Source organism: Salvia miltiorrhiza, chromosome 5 (genome assembly GCF_028751815.1).
Source record: "Salvia miltiorrhiza cultivar Shanhuang (shh) chromosome 5, IMPLAD_Smil_shh, whole genome shotgun sequence".
Taxonomy (NCBI): Eukaryota; Viridiplantae; Streptophyta; class Magnoliopsida; order Lamiales; family Lamiaceae; genus Salvia; species Salvia miltiorrhiza.
In genome coordinates, this window is record NC_080391.1 from 13,855,657 (window position 1) to 13,875,032 (window position 19,376).

Here is a 19,376-nt window from a genome sequence, read left to right on the forward strand (position 1 = left end):
TATAAATATAGTTTTTTATAATAACATATTATCCATCTCAATTGAGACTCGGATATAATTTATTTTCATCTCAACTTAATACGAAACAATGTCCTAAATAGAAATTGAATATATTTATTCATTGGAGATAAAAATTGCTTGGGATAGTAATTCGTCTCATCAATTTTGTATTTTTATTTTTCTTTGGACCAATAATTTTATACTTTGACCTCAAGTTTTCAGCACTTTACAATCGGCCCATCGGTCCACTCTTTACTTCTTCTTTTTGGGGGGGGAGTTGGGGAAGGGGCAGTAGAGTGTAGAGTTTGAACTCGAGATCTTACTGTTCACACACAGGAGGTCGCACCGCTTGGTGTCCCCTTGAGGACTCAGTCGTCAGTTCACTTTTACTAATTCTATACTTCTAAGTTCTAAGCATGCTCGATCTTATATCAAATATCTATATTTATATATTATATAAAAGAGCAGTTTAACGGCTATTTTTTCCCGTTATATTTTAAAATTATAGTTATTTTTAAAGTTTCAGTTATTAAAGTATATTTCCACTCGCTTTCACTACATAGTAGGCAGTTTTTAATTTCCAATTCAAACTTTTGTTCTTCTTTTCTTTTCTTTTACTATCTTTTACCTTTTTCTTTCTTTCTTTTTGAAAATTATATAATGTGAGTAATAATAAAATATTCAATATGCATATCAAATTAAAGATCATAAAATTAGCTTTAACTTGATATATAATAAGTATAAAATAGATTTAAGATAATAAAAATATTGAAATTTAAGTTTCAAATTAAATTGCTTTCTCTCTCATCTCTTTTATTTTACTTCTTTTTCTTTAATGATCTATTTTCATTTGATTTATTATATTTTTTTTCGTTATATTCTTCACTTATTTTTGGTTTCATTTAGATACTATTTTATTTTTTTCATTTTCTTTTGGTTTTTGGTTTCATCCTCTTCATTTTTGTGCATAACATGCTTAAGTATGATTTCATAGATATAAATGTAATTTTTTCCCACGATTTTATATAAAGTTTTAGACCTTTTAAATTTTAAAAATCATAAAAAAAAATTGAATGAATAAATTATGGTAATTTAAAATTTTAAAACTATTTCTTTATCCTTCCTCTCTACTATGTTTAATGTTTTTTCTATTACTCTCTCCTTAATGACATGCTCACTTTTTTCTTTTATATATATATATGTACTTATTTTTTTTTTTGTGTTTTTAAAGTTAAAATTTGTAGATATCATATTTTGTATTTTACGTATTTTTTAATGGGTAAATATCGTATTAAATCTTAAACTATTCCCGCTTTATCAAAAATATCCTGAAAGTTTCGAAATGCTCTTTAAACCCTCAAAGTATTAGGATTTTATCAAATCTATCCCGCATCTCTTTTCCGGTCACCAGAAATATGACGTGGCTCGTTGGATGACACGGTGTAATTTAAATTCTATTTTTTTTTAACTCATGTCATTTATATTCTACTTTTTAATCCATGTCATCCATACTCTCGATCTCTCTCTCATTCCTCCCCCCATTCTCTATCGTCTCTCTCTCTCTAACTTCAAAAACCTCACACTCCCTTCCATTCTCCTCGTCGCCACTTACCTCCCTCAGATCCGGCAAGGGCCGCCATCGGCAGCCACGCCGCGGCGCCTCCTGTCTCACATGACTATCTCTCTTTCTCACTCTCTCAAAATCGAGCCCTAATCGCCACCTTCTCAAACGTCCTGCTGACAGCAGCGGCTGGCCGCCTCCGCCGTTCCTCGCCTCTCTCCCTCTGACTCATCTCCATCATCTCTCTCTCTCTCTCTGGTAAAAGAGAGCTTTTGAATTCTTCAAGGTATGGGGGTCGCCCCTTGCAGCGCAGCGGTCTTCGATTCTTGTCGTGTTGGCTTCCCTAACAGAGACGAAGGCGATTGGACTAGTTGTAGTTCTCGGCGGCAAGGTGTTGGGGTGCGACGGCGTGGTGAATAGGTGACAATGGCTCGCCGAAATTTAAGGGATGTGCGGCTACAGTTTTCCGATTGCCGGAGGAATTCGGCATGATGCTGAGGCGCCAGATTCATAATAGGTTGTCTGGAATTTCAATGGATTTAATAAGTGAGAACGACTTTAAATTGTTGAAATTTTTCGTTGGATCCAATCCAAATTGGGGATTTTGACGGTGGGATATTTGGGGAGACACTCACCGAAGAAGAGATAGAGAGAGACGGTAGTGAGGATGAGAGGAAACGCATGAGAGAGATGGGGAGAGTATGAATGACATAGATTAAAAAAATAGAATATAAAATGACATGGATTAGAAAAAATAGAATTTAAATTACACTATGTCATCCGGCGAGCCACGTCACGTTTTTGGTGACCGAAAATAGATGCGGGATATATTTGATAAAATCTTGATACTTTGAGGGTTTAGAGAGCATTTTAAAACTTTCAAGTTATTTTTGATAAAACGAAAATAGTTCAAGATTTAATATGATATTTACCCTTTTTTAATTACAATGGTTTAGAATGTAACAAAGGTGAATGAAAATATATTGGTTCATTATATAACGCTTTTTTTGAATATTTTTTTTGTATTAATTTTAATATAACTTTGTAAATTAATAATTAGTTATATGTATTAAAAATATAACTTCAAATATGAATTTTTATTTATGTTTGTGTATGAAATATTTATTTATTTATTATGACATGTAATACTCTATAATAATAATAATAATAATAATAATAATTTTATCAAATAATTTTTAATTGTTTAATAACTATAATTATCATTTGGTAAAGCATGAATGAACGGATAGTCATTTTATCGGTGAATTATTGTTGAATTGTGAATTATACCTAGTGGTTGATCGGAAAAGTGAGAGAATTGTTAAGTTGCTGAGAGCATGAAAGTAAGATTGCAGTAGTATTGAAAAGTAGAGATAGCGTAAATTACAGAGTGCGTGTGCATGGGTATTTATAGATTACATGCTAGGGGTAAAAGAGTAATTTCGCCTTCAAAGCATGCCTTCCGCGTGGTCGAGGGTATAATAGTAAATTTGCCCCCGAGCGGGGGATTCCGCTACTCTTTTGGTGATTTCTCTGGCGAAGGCCATTTCTCTGGCAAAGGCCATTCCTCTGGCGAGAGTGACTTCTCTGGCGAAGGCCATTTCTCTGGTGAAGACCATTTCTCTGACGACATCCGTTCCTCTAGCGAGGTCCGTTTCCTCGATAAAGGTCATTCCTTTGCTCTGCATATATTACTCCTCATCATCATTACACTTTATATAAAGTTGAAAATTTAATGTTTTCAAATTTGAGTTATTGGATTAATTGATGTTGATTATATATTTTATTTTATTTTTGAAACATATTTCGTATTTGTTTATATTTTTGATTCTTTTTAATATTTATCTTTATTTATTTAAACATGTCATTTGATTTCGATGTTCGCCGTGCATCGCACTGACGGGCATACTAGTTAATTAAGAAAAAGAGGTTCCTTTATATTTGTTTGTTTTTCTAGGTGAATAAATTGTTATAGGTTTCACAAACCACAACACGCCCAAAAGATGAAAACAAAAATAATATATTCAGTCAGAAAACAAAGAAACCAAAGTTATAGATCCATAAATGCTCATCTTCCAATTAAAAGTGAAACAAAATTTTAGGTACATGAATTTGTAAATTGGTTAAAAGTGATCAAACCTATACACAGACAGATCCTTCTATATGGCAAGTGGGGTAAAGGCCTGAGGCCTCCAAAATTGAGGGGCCTCAAATTTTGAAAATAAATTTTACTAGTTATAATATATTTTGTTAGTTATAAAAAAATTATTATTTAATTGTGAATGGATTATAAAAAAAGAATTTATTGTATTGTGTTCGCCACCTATGTTTTGCTCTCTCACCTCACATTTTGCCCTCTTTCTTATTTTATTCTTTTCTTGTTTCTAAGTGGCTAAAAAATTTTATGCATTGAAAATAAGGACACTAGAGAAATTTTATCCGGAAGAAACAAAAATTTTCAAGTTTTATTTTTTCCTTTCGCTTAGGGCCCTCAAGCTCAGCATCACCCTGCCTATTCATTTTTAAAAATTAATTTTTGTCATTTATGAAATTGGTCATTTATAGTATGACAACCCAAGATGAAATATTATCTATACTTTTTAATTGACGTACGATATTTTTTTTCTTAATTAACATTAATATATATATATATATATATATATATATATATATATATATATATAGAGAGAGAGAGAGAGAGTTCAAAATGCTAAATATGTTGAGAATTGAGAATGCGTCTGAACGCCTGTGAATAGGTCAATAATTTTTATGAATAAATTGACAATTTTTATGAATAAACAATTTGGTCTCGATTCGAATTTTGAAAGGGACAAGATTTTAAGTGAATGCGACTATTCGTAAATTTTATTGATTTATTGTTATTCTCACTTTTCAAGAAAAATAAAATTTTCAATAAAATCACGTACTAACATAGATCACGTTTGGAAGTAAAGATTTAGTAAGAGTGATGTTAATGGAAAAGTGTTGAAAACTTTGAGGTTAAATTTTAGGGCAAATAGCGTCAAAATCTATGAAGTTTGACGCGATTCTCGTTTTTTTCCTGACCTAAAAATCTCGCATTACAATCTGTGAACTTGATGCCGATTATCAATTTTCCCATAAATTTAATTTTCCCCCAAACTTATGCTAACATGGCAATCGGAAATCCACGTAGGTTTAATTTTCTGATGAATTGAACGACTGTGTTTAAGTCGTAACATTAAACGTCGTCGTTTTATATTTTGTTTGGGGATTAAATGAAAATGAACTGAAATCCCTCTTCAAATTAGGGTTCCTCACCAAAAAAATACTCAAAACACTCTCAGATTTGAATACGAAGAATTGCCAAAACACTCCGCCTCGAAGCTGAGAACAGCCGGAGATACATTGGTAATGGAATCGGAGGGACGGAAGATGAGCATATCGTAGGGATAGGAGGAGCGGTGCAAGTCCGACGGCTGAGAGATGACTGGAAGAGAGGGCGGCATGTTGAGGACAATGGACCCATTACTAGTCTCTCTCTCTCTCTCTCTATTAGGGTTTTTATACAGTATTGAAGACGTATAAGATAGTGTTGATCGCTGCTCTAAATTGTTGCAGAGTTTCCGACGGATTCGTTCTCGTTTCCAACCCAACGGACGTCCGGTCCGTCGTCGGAGAATTGTTAAGGTCAAGGGAAAAACGAGAATCGCGCCGAATTTTAGTTATTTTGACGCTATTAGATTATTTAATTCAGATGCAAAACGACGTCGTTTAGCTTCTAATTAATCTACTCAGCATAAGTGTGCCACGTTGGTGACACGTCATCTAATTAATAGCCGGAAAACGTCACTAAGGGAAAAACGAGAATTGGAGCAACGATCATGAATTTTAACGCGAAATTTTTAAGTCAGGGGAAAAACGAGAATCACGTCAAATTTTAGGGATTTTGACGTTATTTGTCCTAAAATTTAAAATTAGAATTCTATAATACTTAAATAATCTTGAGATCATCATGATTTACTCATGTCTTTTTTTTTGACTTGGGAGAGTTGGAGAGGAGGAGCAGTGGGGTTCGAACTTGAGACATTTCTGTTCACACACAGGAGGTCGCATACGAGATGGAAACTATATGGTATGAAATAGTAGAAAGAATGGCTAGGGGTTTGACAGTGAGTACTGACCGCGCGCACGTGGCCGAGATTGCGGCATCACATATGCATGCAATGCAAAACAAATACTCCAATATAGAAAATTGGATGTATAGTTGAAAGCAACAGGAAATTGAGAGGGTGTGAACATCAAACATGTTTATGGTTCTGGCTTTGCTGTTTGTCATTCTCCCACTCCAATGTGCATTATACATTTATTATACATTTATACACACATATAAAGAAGATTATATAAATATCTTCTCGTAAGAAATCACTTTCTATATATATATAGAGAGGTGGGCTAAAATAAAAACACCTTTTAGAATATAAAATAGAAATCATTTTCAATTTTTAGATCATCAAGATCTACAGTTAATTATTCACATTGTAAGATGAATTCATGGTTCGAATCTCATAGATAACAAAAAAATTATTTTTCGCAATTCATATAGTTACACAACGAATTCATATGTCACTACAAAAAAACGCGAAAATAGCGGCCAAAATTAGCGACGGCGAAGCCACCGCCGGCAATTACCGACGGCACGGCGGCGGCAAAAACGGCGACCCGCCTTTTGCCTATTACCGGCGCATTACCGACGGCAAAACAACAGCCGCTAATTAGCGACGGTTGTGCCGTCGCTAATTTAAATATATGTTAATTTAAATACAAATTATTTATTACCGACGGTGTTGCCGTCGCTATTTACCGGCGGCAAGAGGCTGCCGCTAATCACCACCGCCGGTGACATCCGGCGATAGCACCACCGCCGTCCGGCCAAAATTACCGACGGCATTTTTCCGCCGCTAATGTTTGCCGTCGGTAATTTTTTTATTTTTTTTTATTTTTTTTATTTTTTTTCATTTATCATCTAATAAATTGGTCAAAGATAATAATACAAAAACATTAAAATTAAATATATATTGAAATAGAAGTGAAAATTTAAACATTGATTATTACTAATCAAATATTATTACTAAGAATTCAAGATTCCTAGTAAGAAACTTATAATTATAACTTAAGAATGTTAATTTGATTAGTGATCCACTCATCAATCATCACTAATCTAATATTATTACTAAGCATTCAAGATTATTAGAATTTATACATATATTATCTGAATTTCACCCCTCGTGTAAATATCAACTATAAAATTTGAATATTTTTATGTTGTAGATTCATTATCATTTCTCACCATATTTGGTTATTCTCACTTAATTATTTTTCTTTCTCTATATATATGTGGGGGGGGGGGGGGGGGAATTCTATTGAGAATTTCCTATGTATTGAGAGTTAAGAATAAATTAATCTCAATCATCCATTCTTCAGTTAATATAAACGGCCATATTTAGTCAGATTTACTGGATAATTGTTAATTCATTTACTATTTTTTTCAAATGGGTTAATATATGAGTGTATAAATTCTAAGTGGGTTTTTTTATCAATGGTATAATTTTCAAATTTATATTCATATTTTTTTTGTTATTTCGTTCCATTTCAACTGTCTCAAATATTACTATAGTTTTGAGACATTTTTTTTAAATTTGAGACGGGTTCAATAGATTAGCATGTATTACCATATGGATTTGATAAAAAAATAGTAAAATCATTTACTATTATAAATAAGATTGAGATGAATACAAGTATATATATGAATTATAAATGAGTTCGAATGGTTGAATCCTGCAATTTGTGGGTTTGAAACGTGATTTTTAATCGAGTTTATTCTAAATAGGTTACATAGATTGTATAATATCTAAACTAATACCTTTAATTTAATTTTTAATCTTTTGTTATCCATACAATTTATTACTACTTTGTGATGTTCGAATATTTATTGAGACGGATGATCAATTATTGTAATCAGCTTATATTTATAAATTTATGTGTTCGAATAATTATAAAATATTATTATACGATTTAAGATGAGAACATGTAATAAAATCACTTATTAATCGTGGAGATGAATACAAGAATATACATTCTATAATACGATTACATATTGGAGGCACTATCTTATTTCATGTGTTTATGTGGATTCTCTTGCATTCTCTATTCTTATTTTACCTTAAATACTTATTTGTGCATTCGTAATTCATGTATTCTTATATACATACACACACATATATATAGGGGTGCGCTCTAGTGAGAGCCTTATTTTTCGTGAGATACTGAGTACAATGAATGAGATAATGCAGTATGTACTGATGAATAACGAAATTTAAAAAATTGGTAATGAATAAGACATATATACTGATGAACAACGAAATTTAAAATATTTCAGGATTCGAACCTTTACACAAAATTTCGCCTTCTAGGTACAATTTCAGTCATAGGATTGATAAAATAAACGCACGAGATCGTGTCTATGATCTCACTAAAAATAGGGGGTCTCATTAGAATGCTCCCCTACACACACACACACACAAAGGGCAGAGCTACGGTATAAACACTTTAACATATAAAATACGAACTATCTAAAATGTATGAATTCTATGTAGAACACGTATGAATTCGCTGTGTAAATGTATAAATTGCGAAAAATAATTTTTTTTGCTACTTATAAGATTCGAACTCGGGACCATGAATTCATCCAACAAGGTGATGAATCAACCGCTTTTGATAGTCTAAGGGCTGAAAATAGTTCCTATTTTGTATTCTAAAATGTGTTTTTATTTTAGCCCACCAATATATATGGATGAGTTATACTAAAAATGCTATCTTTCGTGAGAAATGAGAATGATTGAATAAGCCCGTATATAGTGTTGCATAAGCTGCTTGTAATGACCGAATAACATTTTTACCAGGGTTCGAATCCTGGAGGGAGCAAAAATTCTATCTAATTAATTGAATTTCGTTATTCAGTCACTACAACCAGCTTATGCAACACTATATACTGGCTTATTCAATCATTCTCATTTCTCACGAAATATAGCATTCTTAGTATAACTTCCTCATATATATATATATATATATATATATATATATATATATATATAGGGTGGGGTTAACATAAAAACCCTCCTTAAGATAGGAAATAAGAACCCAATATCAACCATTTATTTCTTAAAAACTAACGGTTGAGATTAGAAATTTTAAATGCACACGGTATTTGTAAAATAAAGGCATGTAAAGGTTATAATTGTAAATGTGCATAACCATTTAACTGACAACCGTAAACATATAAGGATCATATACTACCCACTAATACTTTAGGGGATCATTTCACTATTTTTGTGCAACTACAACCTATTTATGCTATAATAAATTTTAGCAGGCACTTATTAACAAACATAATTTCTTATAAATTATTGTATAATATTTTTTTTGGGAAACTAATACAAACTATTAGGATACAACAATATTAGTGAATTAATCATCTTTAGAAAATAAATCGTGCAACAACACATTAAAAGATTTCATTATTTTCTTATGTGCAAGGTACTTGCTTATATTGTTATAGCATAAATACGCACAAATTCGTGAATAAGACTATTGGGATGTCCATTTGCTTTAATTTTTTAGTTTAAGTGCATTTTAATTGTGTTAGTGGATTAGTAAATAATCTGTTGCATAGTTGCATAGCTTAAAAATTATAAATTATTAAGTTTTGCACATAAAATAATATGCGTTACTCGATAATACTGTGTGTTGTTGATTTTCATCCGTTTTATATTAATTATAAGAGATTTTAAGTGTGAATTTATGCATTGAAAATTAATATTTGCACAGTTAGCTGAATTTGTTGTTGCACAGATATGTTTGGTGGTTCGTATGCAACAAAATACCAGATTGTGCAACTATATCCTTATTATATGCAACTAAAAAAATATTGTTAACAACAAAAAAACACAAATATAACTCTGCGAAAATACTTGAATAAGACTATTGGGATGCACAGATGCATAGATGTTAAGAATTGCACACACAGATTTTGTTGTTACATAGATGTTAAGAATTGTTACACAAATTCCTGAATAAGACTATTGGGATGTTCATTTGCTTTAATTGTTTAGTCTAAGTGCATTTTAATAGTGAATTAGTGCATAGTAAATAATCTATTGCACAAAAGTATGTCGAGTTGCATAGGTTAATAAATTATTAGTTGTTAAGAATTATTGCATATACGAGAAATTACTTAATTAATTCATTATGATTTGTATACAAATTACCAAACTAACCTTAAAACTAACAAAAAGAGAAAAAAACGGCACCTCCTATTTTGAATACCTAATTAGGCGTTATTTAATAAATGAAACAATCATGACCATTAGATTTAAAATTTAAAAGGCCAAGATTAGGTTCTTAGTTCTCATTTTAATAGAGGTTTTTATTAGAACCTCTCCCTATATATATATATATATATATATATATATATATATATATATATGTGTGTGTGTGGTGTGCTTCTAGTGAGAACATGAGAACCATTATAATTAATTCATCTGCTGTAAAAATTAATGCATCACTATTTATAAGAATACATCAAGAAGGGTAAAAAAGACATTTCAATTCCACTCACGTACTCTTCATGCATGAGCATCCGTTGGCATCGCTATCTTTTGATATTCGCCTTTTCAACTAACTCACAACTTTTGTCGGAAAATTATCTATCACATTATCAGCGCCCGCTATTGCATTGGCATCTATCCTTATTTTGGCCTCCGTTTAATCTTTTGTTATTGCACTAGCATATTTCCTTCTTTTCGCCTACGCTGGTAAAAGGTTCCTGCCATTCTTACTGCTTTAGTGTTGTATAATAAGATAATGGATAATAAATACTCCCTCCGTCCGCCAAAAGTATTCCACAATTACTATATTTGGCGTCCGCAAAAAGTATTCCACTTTCCTTTTTAAGCCATGGTCCCACCATCCACCTTTATATTTTATCCTTACAAACACTCTTTATTTACTAAAAACCCACCTCAAATTCAATCTCAACCACACATCTCATAAAGTGGTGGGACCCTTTCTCTACTACATCAACATCATCACACATTTTATTAAACTCCGTGCCCGGCCAAAGTGGAATACTTTTGGCGGACGAAGGGAGTAATAAATAAGCGGATTATGATATTTTCAGCGCTGATGTAGGGATTACTCATCATCAATATATATATATATATATATATATATATATATATATTAAATAGAGTGGATTTTTAAAATAACCATTTTGAAATAGTAAATTTAAAAACTGGCTACTAAGATTAAAAATTTAAAAATTGGCCATACTTACTATTTTACCCTTCACATAAAAAATTTAAAAATTATCAATGAATTCACAACCAAGTCGAATTCACAATTAGCACTAATTTTAGTTGTGAATTCAAGTTTTAAAACTTGAATTCACAACGAAATAGTTAGTGCTGGTTGTGCATTCGAGTTTCAAATTTAAAATCGCACATCGATTTTTCATGATTTTTTATTGATTGAGAACCTAAACGAAAAGGATATTTACGTGTTTGGGTAATTAGTGAGTATAAGTATGTGGGTTTGGAAGGTAAACAAGTAATAACTGTTTTTTAATTTTATTTAAAATAGGTATTGGTTTATAGATTCTGAATCGATTCGAACATTAATAAACATATCAAATGGAATTTTTTATTTTTTATAATATATTTTTATTTAATTTAATTTATTTTTATTTATTTGATAACCAAGAATTTTTTTTTTTTTTTTGCTTTTTGCTAAAGTGCATAAATTTTCTTTATCTCTTGATAATAGGTAGTAGGTCTTAACAAGTGTACCTCACCACAAAAAAATAACTTTATTAGTTACTTTTTTTTAGGCGAAAAAGAAATTACTCTATTAAATCCGTGTGAACAATGTCACGAAGCCATGGCGGAATATCCGACTTCCAAGACTCAACACCAAAATTAGCCAAAGCGTGAGCCGCTTTATTGGCACTTCTATGAGCATGATAAAACTAAAAAACCACAGTATTCCTAATATGTTGAAAAACTTTCCGACCCTTTATAAGTATCATGAATCACATGAATAACAAGCAAAGAATATGTGAACATCGACACCGGCCCAATATCTTCTTCGAAGCAAAGACCAATAGCAACAAGTAAACCATGCAATTCACCCATGAGAATAGAATTTGGGCGACCAATCGGATGACACCCCAACCAAAATAGAACCAACATGCATGATCCCTAGCAATGAACCCCACACCAGCATGGGGACTATCCTCATGTATAGAAACATCGACGTCAACCCGCACCAGACCTGGTTTTGGAGGATACCAGTAGGGGCTGCCCTCCTAAGGTAGCAACCGTTGGTTGATGTGGAACCTCGCCTTTGCCTCTTGAAAATTCGACAGCATGGCATCACTAGCAGCAAAATCAACTCCCTTCGTTCCATGAGGGCCCTCGTGTTTAACATCACAAAGGAAACGCCATGTAGCCTAGAGCATCATACTCCATTTCTCCAACCCTTCAACACCCTCCTTATCATAAACCGCTTTGTAAATATCCACCATCGGGAACTGCCTGAGGGTTTTCAGCAGATGCCAAAGCCTAGAATTCTTCCAAGAAGAGACCACCATCTTACACCAAAGCAGACAATGCTCCGCCGTACCCCATCTCTCTTACACCACGAGCACACACCTAGCGTAGGAATATGGTGACGAACAAGGTTGCTATCAGTTGCAATAAGATTATTGAGCGACCTCCACACAAAATGTTTAACTTTTGTCTGAATATTGAGAGCCCAAATAAATTTCCACCATTTTGATTCCACCGTGGAAGCCATAGAGTAGTGGAGTTTATAATAACCAGTGGAGCATAAGTAGCCTAACTTAACAAAATACATACATTTCTCATTAAAACTCCAATAAGGGATATCAGTTGTAGCGTCCGTCGGAAGCTTAATAGAAAGAATGCGCTGAGCAACAACGGGGAAAAAAGAAGATAAAACTTTCCCCCTATCCCACGATCCATATCAGCGGTAATAAAGTCTGACACCAAGCAACTATCAGGAAGATTAATGGAGTAACGATCCCCTCCCTCACTCAAACCAGGAATCCTTTTCTCGCTTACTTTAATACGAGCACCATCGTCAACCTTCCACCGAATACCCTCCTTATGGAGCTCTCTACCCCAGCATATGGATCTCTTAATAAAAGAACAGTTAGGTGTAACATCGCTGCCATAAAATCACCATCTCTAAAGTACCGCTTCCTCAAAACCATAGCAAGAAACGAATTCGGCTTCTTTAAAATACGTCACACCTGTTTAGCTAGCATGGCTTGATTAAAATGATTCAAATTCCTGAACCCCAGTTCTCTTTTAGATTTAGGCTCACACAACCGTTTCCACGAAGCCCAATGCATATTATTCCCTGTCTCCAAAGTACCCCACCAAAAATTTGCCAAATCTTCATGATATCGTTGCAAACACCAACAGGAAGTCTAAAACAAGCCATCGCGTAGGTGGAAATAGGCTGGAGGACAAATTTTATTAGGGTCTCCTTACCCCTAGCCGAGAACCACTTGTGGCTCCAACTCTGAACATTCTTACCAATCCTATCCCGGAGATAGTCGAATTGCATTCTGCGCTGTCTGACTATAAAGGTCGGATGTCACGACCGGCCTTAACTAAGGATAGCTAATCCGGGAAATCGTGACTAGGGAAGGGATTTAAGAAGCGGGGTTAGAAAGGGCACATTTGACTCATTTACAACTCGATTATAGACATTTATATCTAGCATTAATTATTGAAATAAAATTTAAGACATTGAAAGATTGACGCATATAGTTAAAAAGGATACTCGATGAACCCGAGTAAGCGTTAAATATTTCTTGAAGAGTAATTGACATAAATATAGACTTGACTAAAACATAATCAGTGTTTGCAGCGGAAGGCAAGACTGAGATACATGTATGCAGACACATATCATTTCTGAGCCTATTCTAAGTTCGACAAAAGCTCCACTCAGCAACACTTCATCGTTCATCACAGCTCAACCTGCACATTCATAAACATATGCAGGGCTAAGTACAAAAGTACTTAGTGGGCAGTTGCCAAAAACTAAATTGTAAGCTTAACATTTTATCATCAAACCACAGCATCATATAAGCGACATGAATCTTCTTTCAAGTTCTTTGCATACTATCATTTTCAAATTCATAAATAGCGTAAGTGCATTCCTTATCATCAAAAGTCATATCAATAAGCATCGTGTCGTGAGGAAGATCCTCAACATACACAGGCATCGCGCCGTGAGGGAGACCTCCCTCAGCGGACACGGCATCGTACTGTTTGAGGGAGGCCTCCCCCAACAGACGCTAGCATCGTACCGTTGAGGGAGGCCTCCCTCAACGGACGTTTGACCGGCCAACCCTCTCATTGACTCACGGTCGCGTTGCATATATAAATATATATCCTGGCAAGATAGCTATCCGCTCAGGAATCGATCTTGTTAGCATCAAATAAGCATTAGATAATAAGCATAAAACATTAAAGCGTAACTCACATAGGCGTTAAATAATAAGCGTAAAGCATTAAAGCGTAACAAAGCGTGAACCACGTAGGCGCGTAACAAAGCGTAACTCACTTAAGCGTAAATCTCTTAAAAGCATAACAAAGCATAAATAATAAATTATAAAAATTTAAGCCTTAATTAAGCGTAAATAGCATAATGTAAATTATTAAAGCGTGACAAGCGTAGATAATAAAGTTTAACTCATTTAAGCATAATAAAGCATAACTCATTTGAAAATCTAATTTTGCATTTTAAAGCATGAAAGTTGCATAGTTCTTAAATAGCATTTTTATTTTACGCGTAAGAAATGCCCACCTGGTAGTAGAGACTCACGACTAAGCCTTAAACTCTTGTGCTTGACCTTTAATACGAGAAAATAAACAAGATTTTAATTCGAGGGAATTCTCAAATAAATGAGGATGCGTAATGTAATTATGCATGGCTCATATTCCTTTTTATTAAATCATTCTGAGATACTAAATCGAGAAATTTCTAATAATAATCCAATTATAGGATTAAAGCTCGTTTCATGGGGTTGGATTATAAATCTTAATAATCTACTCATCTTGAATTAATCTAACTCACTTACCAACTAATAATTAGTAAGTATTAAAATTAATCACTAATTAAATATAATTAGGATTAATAATGAGGCCTAAAATAATACTCCCTATTTTCCACAAAATTCGGTAGGCTCATCTCTCTCGTAATAATACTCCCACAATTAAAATAATCAATACTCTATTTTCTTTTTCTTTTTGATCAGAAATTTTAAATCCTCATAAACAACAAAATCGACACTTCATTAAGAAATTTTAAAAATTTATAGCACGCATGTAAACCCACAAAAATCGACACTTTCTTTAAAATAAAGCACTACTCATCATTTTCACTCCTATAATAAAACACCTCACATTCCCTTTTTATATATATATATATATATATTAATCGCCTCCCCCCAATCAACTTTTTATTTTCTTTCTCAATTAACATAAAGGTGGCAGACCCACATTTTCCCCAATTCTCGGTTCTCTCTCAATACTAGTCAAAAGTGGAAGTAAAGCATTTCTCTCTCTCAAACTTTATTAAAGTAAAATTTCTCCTTTTTCTCACATTAATATCGGTTCTCTCTCACTCTCCTCACACTACCGATTTTCTTTCACTCTCCTCACACTACCATCGGCTCTCTCTCCCTCAAAAAATCAAGAAGGAATCGCTGCTGTTCGCTAATATTTTCACCACGCCGCAAGTATACGGGTAGTTGTAATATATGGAAGCAAGGTCGTATCCCACAAGGATTAGTAGTTCAATCTAGTGATTATCCTAAGTCATTATGCTATAGCTATTTAGACTAAACAATGAGGTGAAAGGTTCAATTATCTAGCAATTTCAAAGACTAATAAGATCAAACAAACAAAGAGAATTAAACAAGTGATGAAGGTGATTTAGGGACTAGGCATCAATGGACAAGTAATGGATTTCAAATAGCTCAATATTAATCTTAACATTCCTAATTATCTAGAGTGATCTCCCAACTAGTTCTAGCCCCCTCCCGGACGACTAAAACGGTAGATTACGGGTCATAGTTGCCGTCCCCGGTCAACTTCTAACCTATAACTCCCAAAAGCACACAAAGATCGACAAACTCTCACCCAACTCTCAACCTCTCGGTTTATTGAGTTGATATGTTTCAAGCACCTAATCTATTATGATTATCCTCTCCCGATTCAAAACATAAATTGGAAATGCATAGAGAGTGGCCAACAATCCATACAAGATATAAATCTAGGGCTTGAAAAGATAATAGCAATAGAAATAACTAAGAAATATATTGAGCATAACATTCAATCCAATACAACATCCATCTAGCCTAATCCCCAAATCAAAGAGAAATTTAGCCTAACATGTTCAAACACAATAAATCAAAGTTAAAGGTGTACATAATGAAAGAGAGAGTAAGAAATGACAAATCCTATTAATGAGCTTTCTTCAATCTTCTCTCCTCTTCAATGCCTTCAATCTTGGTGAAAAAATGTGGTAATGGAGGCTAGGGTTTGGTGTGGAGGAATTGGGGAAGATGGAAAAATGGGTGAGGAAGATGAAAGATATGAGAAAAGAGGGGAAAAATGGAGTTTTGGGGCAAAAATCGCGTCTGGGCCCACCAAAAGGCAGATCCCCGCCTCTTCCCCGCGGTCACGGCATGAACCGCGGTTGAAAACGCGGCTGGAAGCAGGGGAGGCCGCGGTCATGGCCCGCGGCCGCGGCTCGGACCGCGGGTGCCTCTAAAAAACGTTCTGGACTGCTCTGGAGCAGAGGCCCGCGGTCGGGCCCGCGGCCGCGGCCCGGACCGCGGGTTACTGGGCAATTTTGGACAGAGGCCCGCGGTCGGGCCCGTGGCCGCGGCCCGGACCGCGGGCGCCTGGGCTTTATGCGCAGTCCGTTTGTTCGGCTCCGTTCTCCCTCGTCCGAACTCCGATTTGGTCGCCGTTTGCGCTCACGGATTCCTCTCGAGACGTACTTCGATCTCATGTCTTCAAAATCCTCCAATTAATCCTTGATTTTCCCTGAAATCACTCCAAAACTACACCAAGGAATCAAAACTCAAAATTGGGATACAAACACATATTAGCAATCAATTCATGGGGGAAAATGACAACAATTCATGCGATATTGAGGTACAAAAACCATGTTTGTCAGCTGCTCACATCTCTCTCTCTTTCGCTTGATTCCGGCGTCGCGCCGCCGCGCCGCTCCGCCTGCAATCGCCCGCGGAAGTCGCCGCCGTCTGGAGTTGCTGCCACCGTCGCCAGCTGGAGCGTCGGCAGCGGCTGCTGCCGCTCCTGGTTCGCCGCCGCCTCTGGCGGACGCCACCGCCCCTGAGCTTTTGACGAGGCTATAGACGTCATTCACTCCTTAGTTCTTTCCGCTTTCGAACTCAAGGGATGGGTCTTCTTTCGCTGTCTTCTGGGTTCCGGCTGAGAAGGGTAGGCCGTCGCTGCTGTCCTCCTCGGAGTCGACGGGCCTGACTCTTCACCTCGCCGTTGCTTCTTTACTCATATTCCGGCGAGGCAGCAAGGACTCGTCGTCGTTCCCTTGGTTCGACTGAACAGGTACATCAATCTAGTCCCCTTCCATTTTTTTTATGTTCTAAGTTAACATCTTATATTTGCGTGAAGTCTTGGTTCTACATACTATATGTGCAAGGGATTAATGGCGTTGTGGGGTTGCTACTGTGTTAGCATCTAATTTTTAGAGTCCAGTAGGAATCATAAACGCATAGGACATTCTACATAACATGGGTAAATCTGTATTACTGAAACGTGACTTTGCTAAGTCCATTATGCATATATATCTCAATTCTTTATTCTTACTTTCTAACACATAAGCATACTTGTTGGTGTAAATCATGTAGCATGAACTAGAGTAAAATGAGATTAGCAATCACCTTGTGTGTTTTGTGCTTGGTTGGCTGCTGTGCTAATGAATTCAGGAGTGAATAAACTGAAACATAATTGTGGATTTTTGCTTAACCATTGCAGGCTGAACTCAAGAAAAAAAATGGAGAAGTTTAAGTTGAGCTTACCTCTTGGGGTCCAGATTGCAGCTGAAATAAACTCTCTATGATTTTTGGTGCATAAAGGATGGAGTAGATTTGCTGCTGTGATGAAGAAGGTGAATGAGGATGGTTTTATACTGAACTTATGGAGAGCTGATTAGTGTGAAAAGATGATGAATAGTACGGCTAAATTGTAGAGCGTGGTTGAAGAATTTAAAGATGAGAGTTGCTGTTGACATTCTTGAGATTTGTTTGCTGAATTCTTTTTGATTATGTAGGAGTGGAAAAAGAAAAGCTAAGCACGGGTGAGCATATATAAATAGAGTGACTGAGGGAGCATGACGTGCTAGATTTAATACACGGAATAATATCTAAATTAATAACGTAGATTTAATTCTTCACAAGCCGGAATAAATTCACGACTCGAGAAATAAAAATAGAAAAATAATTCTATTGTGATTAATAAATAACATGACTTAACTAAGTCAGTTATGAATTTGAACTGAATCATTATTGGCTTAATCAATAATTCTCATCGTGGTTTTACTCACGCGAAGCTAATTGGCGTAGAAATAAAATAATAACCTTGCTTCAATTAGAAAATAATCCAGTGTCATAAACTGAATTTAAATCATAATTATTTACTGGGCTTGATTTACTGAAATATTACTGGATTTAAGTATAATAAAAGAGCGGGTTGTTACATCGGAAGCCCCAAATATATAGAGTGACCTTGCGTGGCTTTAATACCCAATCTAGAAATAGTAGCTGAGATATCAGGATGGCTCGTGTTAGGACTGAACATAACAGTCGACTTGTCCTTATTAATGGCCAGGCCCGATGCTCTTCATAGATGCCAAGCGCCTCCACCAACCTCTCAACCTCGTTATTCTCTACCTTGAAAAATACAAGGTTGTTATCCGCGAAAAAAAGGTTCGATATGGAAGGCAACCTCTCGCCACAGAAATTCGATCAAAAAGGCCTTGTCTTTCATAACTCTTGGGGCATGTTTGTTTGGCACGGATTCTGGCATGAGAAAGTAATCTGATTCCAAAATATTAAATTCCTGTGTTTGGTTAAATTTTTATGAGTCAAGGAAAGTAATAAGAATCCTGAAAACAAGGAAAGTAGTGCAACTTTCCAGGATTCTTATTCCCTAGCTTTTCTTAGGTATTCTTTTTCCTCATTCTCAGGATTCTTATTTATTTGTATTATTTTATAATAAAATGTAAATTATAATTTTTATTTAGTTGGAATTTAATGTTTCTATTATTATTATTATTATTATTATTATTATTATTATTATTATTATTATTATTATTATTATTATTATTATTATTATTATTATTATTATTATTATTATTTAATTAGTTCATAATTTATTTTAAGCAAATTATAATGTAATTATCGTAACTATGTATCAACTTTATATTATTATTATTATTATTATTATTATTATTATTATTATTATTATTATTATTATTATTATTATTATTTAATTAGTTCATAATTTATTTTAAGCAAATTATAATGTAATTCTCGTAACTATGTATCAACTTTATATTATTATTATTATTATTATTATTATTATTATTATTATTATTATTATTATTATTATTATTATTATTATTATTA

At 34.3% G+C, this 19,376-nt stretch overlaps 2 long non-coding RNA genes across 2 annotated transcripts; one reads left to right on the forward strand and one right to left on the reverse strand.

Annotated features, from left to right (window-relative positions):
- Nucleotides 1-13,455: 13,455 nt before the first annotated feature.
- LOC130986204 (uncharacterized) lies at nucleotides 13,456-17,901 on the reverse strand. Its single transcript, XR_009089214.1, has 4 exons — nucleotides 17,769-17,901; nucleotides 17,631-17,686; nucleotides 14,501-14,546; nucleotides 13,456-13,668 (listed from the first exon to the last, which is right to left on the reverse strand). It is a non-coding gene; the product is annotated as an uncharacterized LOC130986204 (long non-coding RNA).
- LOC130986203 (uncharacterized) lies at nucleotides 16,879-18,014 on the forward strand. The gene is made up of 2 exons (XR_009089213.1): nucleotides 16,879-17,295; nucleotides 17,725-18,014. It is a non-coding gene; the product is annotated as an uncharacterized LOC130986203 (long non-coding RNA).
- The last annotated feature ends 1,362 nt before the right edge of the window (nucleotides 18,015-19,376 follow it).